Source organism: Schistocerca piceifrons, chromosome 6 (assembly GCF_021461385.2).
Source record: "Schistocerca piceifrons isolate TAMUIC-IGC-003096 chromosome 6, iqSchPice1.1, whole genome shotgun sequence".
NCBI classification, from domain to species: domain Eukaryota; kingdom Metazoa; phylum Arthropoda; class Insecta; order Orthoptera; family Acrididae; genus Schistocerca; species Schistocerca piceifrons.
The window spans coordinates 247,910,029-247,929,234 of record NC_060143.1 but is presented as its reverse complement, the minus strand read 5'-3'; the positions used below and the strand labels follow the sequence as shown (position 1 = coordinate 247,929,234).

Sequence of the window (19,206 nt, the reverse complement as noted above, 5' to 3'; positions counted from 1 at the left end):
CAAACAAACTAACCACTGTGTCATCTGGTATCTCTCAGAAAGCACCTTGAATCCATAGTGTATTTTCAAGTAAACCAAAATGTTGCACTAAAATCTCATTAGCAGTACCAGTACATGTTCTATGTATGTAAGCCTGATAGTCGTTACGTAATCGTGCAACTAACAAGCAAGAATGTACAAATAACAACACTGTGTCCTCTGTTCACTATAACAATGCATTCGTAATTTCTGTTTAAATAAGTGCTCTTGGTTCTTGACTGGATATTTAACTTCAAACATTGTTGCATGTTAACAGATTCTAAGTCTGACAAAGCATACTAGAAATGTGAAGTGAAAAATTTTGTGGCAAAGACAAAGTTAAAAAGCAGATTATCTTTCAATAAACGGTTTTACATGTGAAATGTGGTGTAAACCTTTACTCTTCCTAGTACGCAGAGTTTCAACTTCAACGCTATTATCATGTGGTATACGTCGGCTTCTGTAAGGTCCATTGTAAACTAGAAAGAATTTGTGACTCAAGTGTTTCTTCTTATGTGACAATGAATGAGCTTTAATGAGAACTTCCTGACCAATATATAATTTCTTTGCATTTGCTTTACCGTGTAGTTCTCTCCTTTTGTCTGCTGCAGATTTTATATTTTTAAGAGCCAAATCAATTATGTCTTTGAGTCGAAGTTTACGTGTATTCGGGAAAGGTACAAGCTCTCTGATTCTGTTCGGTGGTTCTTCATTCTTCAGTACAGGAGTAGGTGGTAAAGCAGTGGAATCATGAGGCATTTCATTCAGCACGTTTTGAAATAAGTGTAAATATCTATCCCAATGCTGATGCTTTCTGTGACAATAAAGTCTGCAAAGCTTATTGATTTCTTTCATAATCCGTTCGGAGGGGTTACAATGCGGTGAGTACAATGAAATAAAAACAGGTTTGATTTTATGATTGCGAAGCATGCGTGACCAAACAGCAGATCCGAATTGCGGTCCGTTATCTGAAATGACTTTAGCAACGTGTCCAACTTCACCTAAGAAATTTTTAATAAAGGCGTTGGATACAGACCGTCCAGTGGCTTTACGTAACGGAGTGAAAGAAACAAATTTTGAAGTAACTTCAACAGCGACTAGAAAGTACGAAAATCCATTAGATGTTCTGACAAGCGATCCCAAGAGATCAACAGCAGCAAATTCTTTTAATTTAGAAGGAATGATAGGAAACAGTGGAGCACGATGGGAGATAGTAGATGGTTTCGCCTTTTGACAAAGTTTACAAATAGACAAGACTCTTCGAATTCTCTTTTCCATATTGTTAAAATAACAAGTCGTTCGAAGAATATGATAACATTTTCGTCGGACAAAATGTGCATAGCTGAAATGAATGTACCAAATGAGCTTATTAACAAAATCGTCAGGAATGCAAAGTACCCATAGCTTGTCATCAACAGTGCTGCGTTTGAACAGTATGTTGTTTCTAACCAGATAATAATGCCGATTCTGTGTGTGTGTCTTTTCATGCCATTTGCTCTTGATGTCTTTCCAAATCGGATCTTTATCTTGTTCATGAGCAATGTCCTTTAAAGATGTGGTGATGAAGTTTTCAAAGGCGACTTTCTGAATGTAAAGAATACTGAAATTTTTCTCGAGGTTGCCTTCTGTGTTACTTTTCTCAAGCCCATCCGGTGCGCGTGACAGTGCGTCCGCAACAATGTTCTCCCTGCCGGGAATGTAGACTATTGTGAAGCGGAATTCTTGCAGAAAAAATGCCCAACGTTTTAGCCTGTCATGATTTAATTTTGAAGACATAAGAAATTGTAATGCACGATTATCACTGTATACTTTTACGTGCTTACCAGAAAGAAAGAAACGGAATTTGTTAAATGCCCAAACGATAGCTAAAGCTTCTAATTCAGTAACGGAATAATTTTTTTCAGATTTTGTTAGCACTCGACTAGCAAAAGCAATGGTTTTCTGAACAGTGGTGTCATTTTCTGTGGCTTCTTGAAATAAATGGGCACCAAGACCGACTTTAGAAGAATCCGTGCTAGGGCAGAAATCTTGTGACCGATCTGGATGAGCTAGTATTGGCGCGTTAAGTCGCGATACTTTCAAAGAATTGAATTCCAACTGTGCTTGTTCGTCCCCGTTCCAAAGAGTATTTTTTCCAGTGAGAGAACAAAGTTTTGGTGTAACAAGAATTTGCATATTCAGAAAACGACGGTAAAAATTTACGAGACCTAGAAAACTGCGGACTTGTTTTTTGTGGATGGAACTGGAATGGCTGTGATTGCTTCTAACTTTTCAGGATCCGGCTGAATGCCTTCAGAAGAAATAATATGTCCCAAAAACCTCACCTCTGACCTACCGAATTCAGACTTTTCCAAGTTAACTGTAATTCCAGATTCTGCAAAAATACGTAACAAACTGTTGAGGATGCGATTATGTAGTTCCCATGAAGCTTCTGCTATTAGAATATCGTCCACATATAAGGTGATGTGACGTTTTAAGAACTCAGGTAATATGGAATTTAGCCCACGAATGAATGTTACTGAAGAAATGTTCAAACCAAAGGCAAGTTTCCGAAACTGATAACAAACGCCGAAACAAAGAAAAGCTGTGCATTTTCTACATGCTGGATGAAGTTCGATCTGATAAAAGCTGGATCTGAGATCAATGGAATACAACACTTTTACACCATTAAAATTTTGAAGAAGTTCTTCCAACGTTTGCGGCCTGTCTGTTTCAGGAATAATGAGAGTATTGATTTGTCTCGAATCTAAGACAAGCCTGATCGATCCATTTTTCTTCTCAACAACATGTAATGGAATGTTGTATGAGCTTACTGCAGGCTCAATAATGCCCTCGTCAAGCACAGATTGTATTTCTGTTCTAACACGGTCTCTATAATGTGCTGGAATTACGTATGGTCTAACACAAAATTTAGTATGCTCACGAACACGAAATTTGTATTGAAATCCCTTGATTGTTCCTGTTTTGTGAGTAAAAACTGTGGAATGAGCTTGTAAAATCTCAAAAAGGTCCTGCCTATCAGTGTGATTACAATTCTCAATTGTTTGAATTTTATTCTGAATTAACTCATTAGTTTCAAATATGCCGTCGATATCATCACCGTCAGTACTTGCAGAGTGACTGTTAGTGTCTAGTTCCGTAGAAAACTCCGAACTGTTGTCTAACAGAAGGTAAAGCCGATTAATTTCCTCGTCATGGTTTGAGAGCCAATCTTCAAATTTCAAAGCTATTGACTTACCTTCTTTCTCTAAACTTATTTCAGCATCGTGAAAGTTTAAGATTGCTTTGTATTCATTCAAAAAGCCTACTCCCAATACAATTTCCGTCGACAATAATGGAACAATAAGAAAGTTCATAGAGAAGCTGTGGCTTTGACAAAAGAATTCTAAATTGGTTTGTTGGCGTACATCTACACTTTTTCCAAAGATTGCACCTTGTAATTTAATCTTACGTAACGGAAGTGTGGGGCAATCGTTCGATTTGTTGCATTTGCTAAAAGCTGTTTCACTAATTACTGAAATGGGACTGCCAGAGTCAAGTACTGCCGTAAATTTTACGTCATTTACAGTAATGTGAATCACAGGATATGCAATGTTGTTATGTTTTATGTCGTGTTCCTGGAGTAAGATGTCCCTAATTTCTTCCATTTTTACGTAATTACTAGCTACAGCAGCTGCGTCGTCAGTTTCATACGTACGTTTCGTGGCTGCCAGCGGTATGAGTCATTGCCTATTGGCTCTTTGTTGGCGCGCGTCGTTATTGGGATTTGGAGACCTAACTTCTACAAATTCACCTCCTCGAGAGGGCCCTTCTCTGTTTGAATCCCGCCAGTTCTGATGCAATTCAGGTCTGTCGTTACGATCATATCGTCTGTCGTCATGTCGGTAGATTCCATAGTTTCTTTCTTGTCGGTCACGTGGTGGAGAATTTCTCCCTGAATCGTAACTGCGCGCTGGACCGTTGCGTCTAAAGTTATTCTGTCTCCCGTAATAATAATTGTTTTGGTTCCCATATTGTCTGTTTCTCTGATTGTCTCTGTGATAGTCATTACCGCGGAGAGGTGATCTTTCCCTGTAATTATTACTACTCTGCCAACGATTGTCATACGGGTGGTGTCTGTTTTGGTCATGATATGTGTTGTGAGAATAGCCTTGTCATGTCCAGTTATTTCTTTCATCGCGGAATTGTGACAGATGTGACCCGTAATTGTTGTGCTCCTTTTTTCGCGTTCCGCGATTGTCAGTGTCAATTTCCAGTTCTTGTAACAGTCTCTGAAAAGCTTCAATGTAGTCTTTGCAACGTCCTGCTAAAATAATATGTCGTAAATGTTCAGGCAATTTGAGTAAGCAAATGCGGATGAGTTCTGAGGGGCTGTATGGGTTTGAAAGATACTGATTCTTATGCAACATGTCTTCAAAATATGTCACAAGACTGGAAAATTCAGATTGTTCGAAATGTTTCATCATTATGATGCTATGTTTTACTCGGTCTTGTGTAGCTTGAGACCAATATGCTGAGAGGAAGGCATGATAAAAATCTCCTTCACTGTGACAATCGTGAATGATCGATCGCATTCTTACAGCTGGTTCATTCTAAAAGTAGCCACACATAAATTCTAACCTGTGCTCCAATGACCAGTTGGGAGGAAAACAATGAGAGAATTGATGAAGCCACGCTTGTGGATCAATGTCGTTGCCGGAATTCTTAAATGTTTTGAATTTACGTGTAGTAATGAACAGCTTATAGTCAAAATCATCGTGTCGGCGAGTCGCATATCGGTCATTGTTAGGTCGTGTCGGCGGTTCCATCTCAAAATTCGGTGCACATTGCCAGTTTCTTTCATAACTTCCGAAATGCCCTGTGTTATTATTTTGCGTCTTTCCCGTATTTCTAAGTCCCTCTTCCCGTGTTGGAGCGCGAGTGTCCTCTGAAATTTGTAATTTTTGTATTACTTGTGCCAACTGATCTTGTACTTCCCGGATTTCTATTTTGTACTGTATATTGATTTGATTTTGATTGAATTTCCTAATTTGTTCGCACTCTTCTGTGTCATTAAAGACTACCGGTTTTGTGTCATTCAGACTATCATCTACCTTCGTAGACAAATTAGTGAACTGATCCGAAAGTTCGGCTACTTTCTCCGATAGTGTACTTATTTCCTCAGTGTGTTTTTCTGAACCAAGTTTCAGAGTATCTACTGTGTCCTTTAAGATTTCCTGAGTTTTTGCAAGTTGCGTAACCGAATCGGTAGATGCAACTGAGTCAAATTTAGCTTGCAAGGTCTCATGATTTTCATGAACAATAGTTTGCAGTTCTTTTATGGCTGCTACGTGATCCTGTAATGCATTTTCATGCCGCGAAAAAATAGGTTGAAAATGCTCACAAATTTGAGTTTTTACGTCATTACAGACTTTTTGACATTTCGATTCAATGTTATGTAACTCAGTAGTTAAATCTTCACGTGTTTGTTCAAGAGTTTGTTCCAGTGAGTCTAACTTTTTAAGATTTTGTTCCACTATGTCTAACGCTTGAAGATTTTGTTCCACTGTGTCTAACGTTTTAAGATTTTGTTCCACTGTGTCTAACTGTTGCTGTGTTTGTCTCTGATTCTTTTCCATTGTGTCTAACTTTTCAAGCTTTTGTCCCATTTGTTGCATTAATTGTAATAACAATGCACTGGTGTCAAACATGTTCCTCAGTGCTTTTCGGCAGTGAATTTGCACCGGCAACATTCACATTTTGACAAGCGGAAAATGTGTCTTGACTCATTTGAGAAAACGGTGAGGACGCAAAACCTGAATCTACAGTATTTGCAAAATTGTGTCCTGTCATTTCGGATTCCTGAGGCGAGCTGTCGCCGAGCGATCGATCCATAATGCTTCCCAGTTCACTACCTGTTTCACTGTCTACGCCATTGTTTGCAGCCCGCTCCATTTCTCTATGCACAGTTACCAAATTACTACTTTGAACGTCTGTTAATTCATTACACAGTGGTGCTGGCAAGCTACGCTCGTCGTCACTATTATTTCTCAGTTTACTTTGGAGCCTAGTGTTACGTTTTTCACACGCCATTATTGTCACAATATTTCACATGATAACACAGAAAAACACAATTTGAAGAGCAACACATTAACATAGCACTGAAAATAATATCTCGTTAATTGCAAGCGCAGCAGCGAAATACTTGGTGCAAATCTACATGCATGCCACAACTGTTTTACTGTACAACAATGAAAGGCTGCAACTATAAAGGAGATTCTCTCTACAATTACGCGCTAGCAATAAACAATAGCTACACTAATTACACAAACTACAAGAAAAAAATCAGAAGATTCCAGTGAGGTATCGTCGGCTAAGGGTCGACATATGAAACGTCCCCTTTGAACAATTTATACATGACTGTGCTTAAGCTGACACACAATATTTTTAGCGCAACGCAATCTGACTTTCAAAAATCCCTACAAAAGAATGGCCCTGACTAACATTAACCTATACGTTTCACAAATCACTTACCTCACAAAAATCTTCGTTACTCGAACTACTGCAGTACAGCGAGCGCCACTACTGCCAGCTAAATAAAAGATTTAAACTACGGAAGGCACTAACTACTAATAGGCATAGTTAGCAAATGAAAGATTTTAATAGAGAACAAACAATGTATTTACCTTAATAGTCATAATATATATAGCAGTTCATAACAAATTTCAAAACTCCGCCATCTCTCTCCCCACATCCACCACTGCTGGCGGCTCACCTCCAACAGCGCAACGCTACGCGCTGTTCACATCCAGCTGCCGCTGCCCAACACTACAATGGCAGACAACAATGCAAACTAGCCACAGACTGCACACAGCACAGCCAGTCATTTTTCATACAGAGGTGGCGTTACCAATAAAAAAACCTATACAGCCTACTTACACATCTAACCAGAACAGATAAGTACGTAAAAAGATCCGTTAATAAGTCAAGAAACATATCAGAAGTTAGCAAAAATAATAGTAGCTTATGATCGGTTGATGGAATTAATTTGCAAAGGAAATTACAGAAGACAATGAAAAAATATGTATTACACCATTTACGGTTCAGGAATCTGCACTGTGAAGCGTAGAATCTTTTATAATTCCATAAAAGATACAATGTAAAGATTTTATAACCGAGAATTCACATATATAATCACGAACGCTTTCGTGACGGAGTTGTTATCAGATTTAATAGAGTCTTAACCCGACAGCCGTACCGAGAATATTTAATCCAATAATTCGCAGAGTTACACGCAAAAGTGAGAAAACGTCGCGTACATATACACCCACCAAAACACACACGCACACACACACAGGGAAACCGAGAGGGGAGAAGAAATGCGCCCAGTTGTGAAACGCGACATGGCGGTCAGTGAGCAGAAATCAGCAGATAATGCCAGACGACCACGGAATTTGTACACGCAATGTTAGCATTAAGAGAAACAGCACGATCTTAATGCCGTATCATTTTTCGTGTTAGTTAACGATGTCGTGGCATTACATTAGTCGAATAATAACTCAGATCGTAGAAGGTAGCCCCAGATCGTATTCTGATTAACTCTTGCATACTAACGCCACACGCAGCCACAATTTACTGTCGTCTTACGGCACATGGAGCTTAGTGTAACCGTGAGCTTATATCAATTAGCTTGAGTAGCGAATTGGTAGCAGACATATCATTCTTTGCCACACCAAACGCGTTCTCATTCGCGAAAAAAAAACAAGAAATCATATCATACTCGTATTTAGCCATTTCTAAGGATCTTGAAGTTATAATTTTCGTAGTGAGTAGTCCTTACCCGGGATTCCTAGATCATATACGACGGCTATTCGGAAAGTAAGAAACGCTAGGTCGCGGAATGGTAATCGAAACTGTTTTATTTCCAACAGTTAGCTACAACTTCCACCTACTTATCTCCATAGTCGCCGATGCGACTTAGACATTTGTCGTCGCGTTGTACCAACTTGTCAATACCCTCGTTATAGAAGGCTGCCGCCAGTGTTTTCCGCCAATTCTCTACGCTGGCCTACAGCTCGTTGTCTATGCCAAAATGTTGTCTTCATAGCCAGCTGTAAGCGTATTGTCATATCACTGGCTTAGTTGTGGAGTATCTATTCTTGCGGGCAGCCGCGTCTGTAGAGAGTCGAGCGCGGGACATGGTACTGTTATGTTGTGTAGTGTGTAGCTCTGCATGTAGAAGCATTGTTAGTACTCAGGTTGAAATGTTGCTACAAGTGCTATTACAGTAAAGTGATGACATATGGAAATGGTTCAGAGGAAAGTGCGTCAAGAAGTAATTGAAAATGAGCAGTGGCGTTAATAAGGTATTTATGTATCCTGTCGTTGCGTGTTGCATAGTATCGATCATCCGCGCCGTGTTCGGTCTCCAACAATGAACAAACGTGAATCAGTAATACTATTTACCACAAAAGAGTGCAATCAAGTGCCAGTGATTTGTAGCGAGCTTGAGAACGCGCGTTCGATCATCGCGTTCCGCATCATCAACAATCAGCCGCGCCGCGACGGTTACGCGCACGCTCGTACAAGTGAGAACTCAGAACTGAAAAGTTAACTTTACGAAGTGTTATATCATTACTAGTGACAAGGAGGACTATTACCAGATATCTGTATGTGTGACGAGCGTAAGAACTTTCGTTCGATCATTCGGATTCCGCATCATCAACAATTACTCGCGGGATAAACATTTAAGATTCAGAGTGTAAACAGTGCAACCTGTGGTTTCCATATTGTCTCAAAATATAGATGTTCATATCAGACATAGGACAGTGTTGTGTTTAAACGTTGAGTGGCTCCCCTAAACCTGCTTGCATTTTTTCGATAGATAGTTTAAATGTACAACCCCCCACCCATTTGAACTTCCGGGCGTGTTACACAGCTGTTCATGTGAGCAGAGATGAAACTCGGAAGGAGACAATTACGGGCTGTATTGTGGGTAATCAAATATTTCCAATTGAAAACGATGCAGGAGCATCTTCATTGCCCCTGCAGAATGCGGTTTAGAGTTGTCTTGAAGAAGACAATGTTGGCTGCGTAGCTTCAGGCGAAATTTCTCACCAGGCCCTCGTACTTTGAGGAAGGCACTATTGTTCACCCTGTGTGCTCAGAACTAAAAAGAACGACGTAACTCGATCGACGGGCATACTAGAGACATTGCCCAACACACCTGTGCAAAACTTCATCGGATTTTCACTGTCGTTTCCATTTCGCGACCGATCGTTCCTCACTTTCCGAATAGCCCTCGTATATTCCGAAGGTCACCTTAGGTTGTGTGGTGGAAAGGGCTTCGCGTTCCATAGTCAGCGCCCCTCCCTGACGAACACCCACTTAATCCCTTGCCTTTACTGGACCAGTCACTAATGGTACAGTGAATGAACGGCCTGTTGGTAAGTGTATAACTTCGACCGATTTTGATTATTTCCGTTCTAGGAGCAGAAAAGTTGGCCATATTGCAATATGACTAAGCATTCGATGAGCATTATTGTGATATTTCTTGCTTTTACGAGGTCTAAGGATTATCAGTAAGCAGTGTTCACTTTATTACAGTGAGTGTGTGGTATCTCATAAAAACACGGTGAAGAAAAAATGGCGCACTTGGAGGTCGGCATGTAACTCCTCATTCAGATTGTGGACAAAAATTTATGTAACAAAATCAATCAATGTGCATTTTGAAAACAAACGTATGAAAAGGTGGAGGAGGCAACTGTCACATCCTGAAGCGCATCGGAATGTACAGAGGAACTTTTATTATAGCTTACCAAGTAGACTCCTGGGACATCAAACCCATATCCATCAAGGAGCAGTGGCTCGAAACCTCGTCAGGTTTCCGTTTTTTCCTGTGCCCTGGTTCTTGTCGTTTATCAGGAGGACATCATTTTGTCACATGATAATATCCTGTCACGTGGTAGTGGGGATCCTGTGAACAGGACGCATGTGTCCTGTCAGGTTCATGCAGGGCGACTTCCTGGTGGAGTACACAACCGATGAATACTTCGATGTGTTTTTCCTGCTAGGTGTATCCGGTAACCAAGCTGCTACTGTTGCTGATCGTATGTATGCGGCACGGTACGATGAGAATATTTTCCGTCGCCTGCAGTAACGCCTTCGCGAAACTGGTAATCTTCGTCCAGAAGTAATGGACAGAGATCGTACGAGATGTAGACCTACGCCACAGAGGTCTCGATTCTTGAAACAGTTCTTGAGTTACCTCGGTAAAGTACCCGTAATATTCCAAGGCAGTTTCAGATGTCTTAGAGACTGATTGTTGAACTGTTGCACGATGAACAACTGCATCCATATCATTACACATTAAATCAACAACAGCGACCAGAAGATTGCATTCGACGAGTACAATTTTGTGAACGGCTTTTGCACCAACTTGGATATAACGAACATTTTGTCAATGGCATGATATGGACTGACGAATCTAGCTTCACTCTGAAGGTATTTTCAGCCTTCACAACAGCCATTATTGGTCGGAACACAATCCACACGTCACCCGTGAACGTGGTTTTCAGGCGCGCTTTTACATAAACCTGTTGGGTACACCGAACGCTTTCTTATGAATGTGCATAACTATTTAATGAAGGGTTTCCATGGAAATCGCTTGGTCGTGGATGTTCCATGTTCTGGCCTCCACCTTCCTCGGACCGTAATACATTAGATTTTCATTTGTGGGGAGTCTTTAAAGAAAGAGTTTATAGTACTCGACTCATGGATCTAAAGAATCTAATATTTCGCGTCCATGTCGCTTCGTCAATGGAGGGAGCAGGTATGTTGCGTAGGGTGCAATAAAGTATAACCCCATGAGTGGCGAAGTATTTATAACTGCAAGGAGGTCGCCTTGTACTGGCTTTATTTGTTTCATGGACGAAACAAAGTGGTCATTTACGTCTGTAAGAGGTTCATGTTATGTTTGAATGCTTAAATAAAGGTAACAGTAACAGAAAGTTATACTCAAGTTACCGCATTGTGGAGATGTAAATTGGCATTGCCTCGTTTCACTGAGCTAGTGGGACAGCTCCAGCACAGCGGACGGTTCACGCTACCTGTTCTTGAGCACGCTGCACTCGGTTACAGTGTTGTCAGAACCTCGTTTTATAATCGTATTTGTAGTAAACCTGTTGCTGGGACTAGGGTTTGCTAGATACGCTTTTGCCCCGAAATGGGATGAGGAATCACATACCGACCTCCAGGTGCTGCATATTTTCTTTAGCCTGTATAATATTATAACAGAGTTATACCTAATATTTTAAATCATATGTGGTCACACATAGAAACTCAAAATGGAATGTTACATAACGTCATCGCTAAATTTTAGCATCACTGAATTACAGCAGCGCCACTGCAGCTGTGAGAGAGGCAGGCGGGCAGTCTCAGTGGCGCTGATAAGTGATTTCACAAGCGAGCCTGTTTGTACACCTCAAGGCAGACAGGTTAAGCCGTGCAGTCGTTGTGTAAGGTGGCAACAGCCGTGCACGTTACATGAGTGCGTTTAACGTGACACTTTAGGTTTTGTTGGAGTAATACTCTAAATTACGGTGTAGGAAATCTATTTGGAAACGCATCGGCAAGCAAGAATTCCGCAATTTTGTAATTACAAGATTTTGTGGAAAGGTAGGTAGTACGCGAGACAGAGCTCGGCTACGTCCCCGCCTAGCCGCCGAAGGCCACAGCCTAACGGTATGAATGGTGAACTGGGGGATTTCTGTAATCCGTTTAGAGAGGCCACAGAGGTCGCCAACCTCTGAAGTACGTGCGGCTGCAGGTGTTCAAGTATTTACCAAAACAGAGCAGTGGATAGCTGGACGGGCTTTCCTGCGCGTGCTCTCGCCTAGGTCCCACTAATTTTACGCCTTCGAGTAACTCAAGTGGGGCAGGCCAGGAGTTCCGAATAACAAACTTTCAATGCAAGAATCTGTGTTCGCTACGACGGGGAATCTTGCCGTAAAAATCTCTAGTGGTCTCTTGGGAGAAAACGTCCGGTAAACGTGTTACTGCCCACAGCTGTGGTTCTTCCCAGCCGACGAGGGCGGAGTTTACTTGTGAAATTTTGTAGAAATAAAAGAATTGTGGAAAAGAGTTCTATTCCCAGGCTGTACATTGGTCGGCACTGGCAAACTGGGTATTTTGAGAGCTACTACTGATGTGACTCGCTCGTTAAAAGATGAGGTGAGAAAAGAAAGGTGAAGAGCGATCTTGCTGGACTCTCGGTACAGGTCTTCCATTCTGGGCTCTCGTACTGAGAGGACGTCTGCCAAGTCGTCTCCCCTCTTGGTCTTTCGTTCTGAGGGGACGTTAGCGGCGCCAGTTAATTGCTGACGGAATCATTGTTGCAATTGGAGAAGTTTACGGACAGCAGTCTGGTGTTCGAAAACCGTAGGATTGTACTTTCCGAGACGCCACACGCCGACCGCCCGGCCGCGCCGTCGCCATCGGAGACCGCCGCTACAACAGGATTATTACGGTGAGATCGCTCCCGCTTCGGCCTTTGTTAGGAGTAACGTTAAACAGTTGGATCAATTGCAATTTCTGTTTCCACAGAGGTTTCACGGTACTTTGGAGTGTAGTGTGTAACGCCGGAAATGCATATCCTCCTATTTCCATCTATTGTACTATAAATTTTTTTCCTTATTGCGTCACCTGAAGATATGACATTTCTGTTCGTGTAACCTAAACAGACTCAGAAGTGGTTCTTCGTATATACGTTATAAGAGATCGAGGTTTGGACCGATTTTAACACAGTTACTGCCAATGCCAGTTAGAAGGATTATTTGTAAACTGTTCATGGTGTTTTATTAAGCATTGATCTGAAGGTTGTAATAAAATTATTGTGATTCAGTAGAGCCTTTACTTTCAGTAGTTGATCCTGAATTCACCCTTTTGCTTTATTTTATTTTTTTTATGTGTGTGATGTCATTGAGCACCTTAAGTGTTCGTGATCGTTCATGTTTGGAAGTAAAAATAGGTGTGATTTATCGTCAACACTACCACCGCAGATTAATTAGGGGTGCCAGGGTCACATTTAAATCTAGCGTTATCCATTTTTGCGTACAGTTCCACTCCCAATTTCTCTGTAAGTTGTTTGCCAGTGGCGAACACACGCAAAATCAGACAAACAACGGGTGGGTGTTACAGCGGTATCACTGCACAAAGGCCATGCAACCACAGACCGTCCTGCGGTGTATTTTCACGCCTTGGGACACAGAGGTTGTGACCTTTATGTGCCTGGTAAAAATGTAACTTCACTACAAGGGTTCTCCAAACGACTGTAAGTATCCCGTGTTTGTAGCACACTTAGGCGGGGTCCGGCAGCACCACCACAACGACAGGACCTCAACACCCTGTGGACGAGAGAGCAGGAGATGCCAGTCTGGGCACAGATCTCCACCACACATGCTCACGATTGTGAGTCCGCCCCACGGACTTAGGCGACATAGTGGGGAGTCATCCCACAGGCGCCACAGTTGTGCCGAATGTCTGCCTTGGAGGGGAGCGGTTCGCAGCCAGGGCAATAACTCCACCATCCCTCCGTATCAGGGCGAGATTCTAACCCAGTAAGTGTTGCCGCCAACGGCAATTCAGCGCATGAACAGTGTCAGCAAAGCAGGACACAGGCGTCAAAGGGCCATCCACTGCTGCGGCCCAGTGAAGTCATTGCCTGCAGAAGGCGAATCCAGGGGCATCGTAGCACTCCAGCATTGTAGTCCATCACGAATAAAACATGTAATATATCTGAAGGTGGCAGGGGTAAAATACAGGAAACGAAAGCCTATTTACAATTTGTGCAGAAACTAGATGGCAGTTATAAGAGTCGAGGGGCATGAAAGGGAAGCAGTGGTTGGGAAGGGAGTGAGACAGGGTTGTAGCCTATCCCCGATGTTATTCAATCTGTGTATTACGCAAGCAGTGAAGGAAACAAAAGAAAAATTCGGAGTAGGTATTAAAATCCATGGAGAAGAAATAAAAACTTTGAGGTTCGCCGATGACATTGTAATTCTGTCAGAGACAGTAAAACCTTGGAAGAGCAGCTGAACGGAATGGACAGTGTCTAGAAAGGAGCATATAAGATGAACATCAACAAAAGCCAAGCGATGACAGTGGAATGTAGTCGAATTAAATCGGGTGATGTTGCAGCAATTAGATTAGGAAATGAGACGCTTAAAGTAGTAAATGATTTTTGCTATTTGGGGAGCAATATAATTGATGATGGTCGAATTAGAGAGGATATAAAATGTAGACTGGCAATGGCAAAGAAAGCGTTTCTGAAGAAGAGAAATTTGTTAACATCGAGTATAGATTTAAGTGTCAGGAAGTCTTTTCTGAAAGTATTTGTATGGAGTGTAGCCTTGTATGGAAGTGAAACGTGGACGATAAATTGTGTAGACAAGAAGAGAATAGAAGCTTTCGAAATGTGGTGTTACAGAAGAATGCTGAAGATTAGATGGGTAGATCACATAACTAATGAGGAGGTATTGAACAGAATTGGAGAGTAGAGGAATTTTATGGCACAACTTGACAAGAAGAAGGGACCGGTTGGTAGGACATGTCCTGAGGCATCAAAGGATCACCAATTTAGTATTGGAGGGAAGTGTGGAGGGTAAAAATCGTAGAGGGAGACCAAGAGATGAATACACTAAGCAGATTCAGAAGGATGTAGGTTGCAGTAGGTACTGGGAGATGAAGAAGCTGGCAAAGGATAGAGTAGTATGGAGAGCTGCATCAAACCAGTCTCTGGACTGATGACCACAACAACAACTTATCTTGCAGTAAGGATTACCTTATCACCTCTGGCCGGCACCAGTGCTTCCAAAAACCGCCGCACCACCACCTCCACCCCATAGTGGACCCATTCACCTCGGGTTGCTATAGTTACCGTTAATTCACCCTGAACATACCCGGTAGAAAAAAAAGTAGTTTTACTGCTACAGTTTTTTGTAGTCGGATTAGTGCATGCTATAACTAAGCACTTGCTTCACAGAGCGTACTAGAACAAAAGTGTGACAATACGATAACCAGCAACCAATAACTTTTCTTAGGACTTTGGCACATTTTGATCTGCTGCACTTAATATCATATATCTAATACAATGGAATCTAAATAACTATGCTGTTCTTGGAAGTCTATGAAGTTGTCACTATAGCTGATAACGAAGATACACTCTTTGTTGTATGAAGGTAGTATCGGTTCCCGAAAGAACAGATACCTTGATGAACTTGCAGCTTCTCTAAAATGAAATAATAATTAAATCGACACCCTAATGGCACACAGGCGTTGATACACATCAATGGGGACATGATGAAAATGTGTGCCCCGACCGGGACACGAACCAGGGATCTCCTGCTTACATGGCCGACGCTCTATCCATCTGAGCCACCGAGCACACAGAGGATAGTGGGCCTGCAGGGTGGGAACAGATACTACGTTCATATATAGTTAAAATATGGCAACCCGGCCATTGACCTTCTTGTGCGTATGCACATGCTATGCCCCAACTCGTACGGGACTTGGTACATTAATCTGCCACGAGTAATGAGTGTGATGGGCAAACATCTATTAGGCGCACTACAAATGTAGTGGTGTGGACATGTTGGGAATGTGGGTCTAAATTGGTTAAAATGGTTCAAATGGCTCTGAGCACTATGGGACTTAACTGCTGAGGTCATCAGTCCCCTAGAACTTAGAACTACTTAAACCTAACTAACGTAAGGACAACACACGCATCCATGCCCGAGGCGGGATTCGAACCTGCGACCGTAGCGGTTGCGCGGTTGCAGACTGCAGCGCCTAGAACCGCTCGGCCACTCCGGCCGGCGAATGTGGGTCTCACGGGGTGCGTGCAAGGGATAAGTCCCAGCAGGCACACTATCCTGTGTGCCCTCGGTGGCTCAGATGGATAGAGCATCTGCGATGTAAGCAGGAGATCCCGGGTTCGAGTCCCGGTCGGGGCACACACTTGCAACATATCCCCATTGATGAATATCAACGCCTGTCTGCAGCTAGAGTGTCGATTTAATTATCATTTCATTCTTGGTTGTCCTATTCCTCAGGAAATGGCGACTGCTTATTCGCAATGTAGTCTTCCACGAGTTCTACTGAGATGATTGCAGGCACTGAAGTGAACTGTCTGACATCTGGTTCGGGAGTGTCCGTGAGTGTCTGCAGTGTGTCGTGTTTTGTGATCGCCGGCGAAAGAATTTGCATGTCCACCAGTACAAGTCGGAAGCAGTGTAGTCAATGGTTGACAGCACTTGTTGACAGCACTCTCTTTAGCGGATCTGCACACTGCTATTGGCGGATGTATACGACTCACTGAAGGGCATGGTGCGGGAGATGGAAGAGGTCCATGTTGGTTAGCACCATCTGCAGTTTGCTGCATGCAAGTGAGAGATGCCGGCCGAGTGATGGCAACCTCTTGTATCTGACGCGTATCTCTTGCTTCCTATACAACAGTTTGCTACTTCTACCGACATAGTAATCATCAGGGAGCAACACGTATTTCTAATACCAAATTACCATGAGTGCATTTAATCTAAGAAAAAAGACAAGGCCTGTGACTTTAATACAGATTCCGACATTCTACAGCATGTTTCTTCGACTTGTAGAGGAGAGTGAGTACATAATCTATTGAATAGGAACCCATGTTCTGAAAGTAACGTTTCCCTTATACGACGGTTTTAATTCAGATGTGTAGCTCATCCACTTCTGCTTGATGAGTTTAACTAGATGTGACGCAGTATAATTGTTGGGTAACAACTACAAAGGAAACATAACGAAAGATCCACTTATTTCTTGAGCACATCAGTTTGTATTAACACTTAAACATTGCGTGTTTACGTTGATCCAAAGCAAAAAATAACCGGAACATTGTACATACAGAACAGTATCTTCTTCAATTCCGGGCATGTGGCGTTTCCGTGGAGCACCAAAGTCATGCCTTCTCAAGTTGAAGGTACCTGTTTCTCGGAGCCGCTGCCTAGCTTCGGCAAAAGGTTTGTGCGGTGGCGCGCTATGTTGCGGAAACCGTTCGTGATACAACCGACTAGCAGCTCTTCCGTTAGGCGAGTATTACACTATCAAATTTCTTTGTCAAAGATTTGATCAAAAATGTGATAAAATATTCCGTCAAATATATTTGACGAAGATCTTTGAAGTAGCGCTAGAAGGGGTATTACACTGTCATCATATTTTTCGTCAAAGTTCGAGATCGCCGACAAAAACAACTTGTTATTAACCGCAGCAGTTGCATGTACCACAATTGCACTATATTCACATGCAGAAGAGAAGCCGGGGTGAAAAAGGAAACGTAACTGGGTGAAGCCGTGGGTTTTACGACGACACGATAAAAAGCATTCAACAAAACTTGTTACGTGAGCTTATAGTGGAAGACGTCAAGTCGTACATCAATGTGCTCAGTGAAGTGTATCCTCATATCAAAAAGCACAATATTAGCTTAAGAACTGCTACATCTGCAGAAGACCGGCTCACTGTAACACTCCGATTCCTTGCTACAGGAGAGGGTTAGGTTAGGCTAGGCTAGGTCTCCAATATTCTTAATCTATTTTTGTATTCAGGGTGCCTCACGTTGTGAAGCGCCTCATCAGCTTTATACATCTCTATTAATTTAGTAGTTGCCGGTACACACCAATTGTATTTCCTGGCAAAGCTGTTCAAAACACTACAGATGACAGAAAGCTGCAGCGATGCTAGCGCTCCACGTGGTAACATGTCATATTGCAGTGAACGAAAGACAAGCGACTTCTTTGATCAAATCTACAGCAAGACCCTAGATTTGATCAAATATTTGACGACATTTGACACAGTTCCCTATTACACCATCAAATTTATTTGACAAAAATATTGGACAAAGAAATTTGATAGTGTAATACCGGCCTTACCTCTAGCTTCGCCATACCCAAGGAGCATCTCTGTGTATTCTGTACCGTACCGTGTCGGAGACGCCAGGTATTGAATAAGTCTCGCAGCAAGGTAGACGTTAAGTGACATCAGGTGACCTTCTGACGCTGTACACGTTATCCTGTCTACCTTATTGCATACCATGACAGGCAACTCTAAGACTTTTCTTTTTTCCTCAGCAGACGTACACGCACTACACATCTAAACCGAAACTTTCGTAGAACGGAACTGTACGTTCCAGACATGGACTCCTCATCAAAATATTATGAACTCACTCCCCTGTTCAAGTCCTAGAACTTTGTAATGGGAATTTCCGAACATCCTGTGTTCGTGAATTCCACAATGGCGTACAACAATTTATACAACGAAATACAAGTCAACGGTGGAAGTGAATCAGCACTTACTGCTTTTCTGCAGTTGCATGATCAAGAAGCAGTTTCTAAAAATAAAACTCTTACAATAAAAACAGAAATTTACCTTGAGTCGTGGCCTGAGAAAGAAAAATTTTATCTAGAAGTCCTAAGTGGCCCACAACCAAACTTACTTACGGATAGATCAAGAGGAACTAGGCTCGACGGAATATAAACCATCTGGCTTGTTAGGCTAACACTGTAGACCCCAAAAAACCACTCAAAAGAATTTATAGCAAATTAAACGCAAAAATGTCAGAGGGCAAAGACACTGGTTTCTCAATTTAGTGGAGAAAAATTATATCCCCTCTGACCAGATAGGCAGGTTATGTGCACTCCTGTTTGAATATCACTTAAGGAACTATGCGTTCCAGCCTTATTTAGTCAGTGTAGTTGGAAAATAAAAGAAATCCATAGACGCATGACGTCTATTAACAGAGCTATGCGTATGTACACGCTTAACGTGTACAATAACTGTAGTCGTCCGAAATAACTAAACTTTACCATAATTAGTGAGGTTGTAGATATGTGTGTTGCGGAGTGTGATCTCAGTACATGCAATCAACTGCTGAAATTCTGTTTCAATTGTTCCTTCTATGTAGTTGCAATTCGATCGCAATGCGAGTAGTGATGTGCTAGACACTGCACAAGAAAACGAGCGATTTTGCCGCCCAAGACGTGACCTCCAGATCACGAGAACAGTCAAGAAAGTAGTACGAAAGAGTTAGTAGCTAAATGGAGGCTACTAACGTGTCTTTCCAAGAAACGGCTCTGCTGCAGAATATCTGTTGGGTTGGTACATACGTTAGTAGTGTTCTTCCAT

General features: G+C 42.1%; 1 non-coding gene across 1 annotated transcript; it reads left to right on the top strand.

Moving 5' to 3' along the window:
- Positions 1–15,932: 15,932 nt before the first annotated feature.
- Positions 15,933–16,007, top strand: Trnat-ugu. The gene has a single exon. It is a non-coding gene; the product is annotated as a tRNA-Thr (tRNA).
- The last annotated feature ends 3,199 nt before the right edge of the window (positions 16,008–19,206 follow it).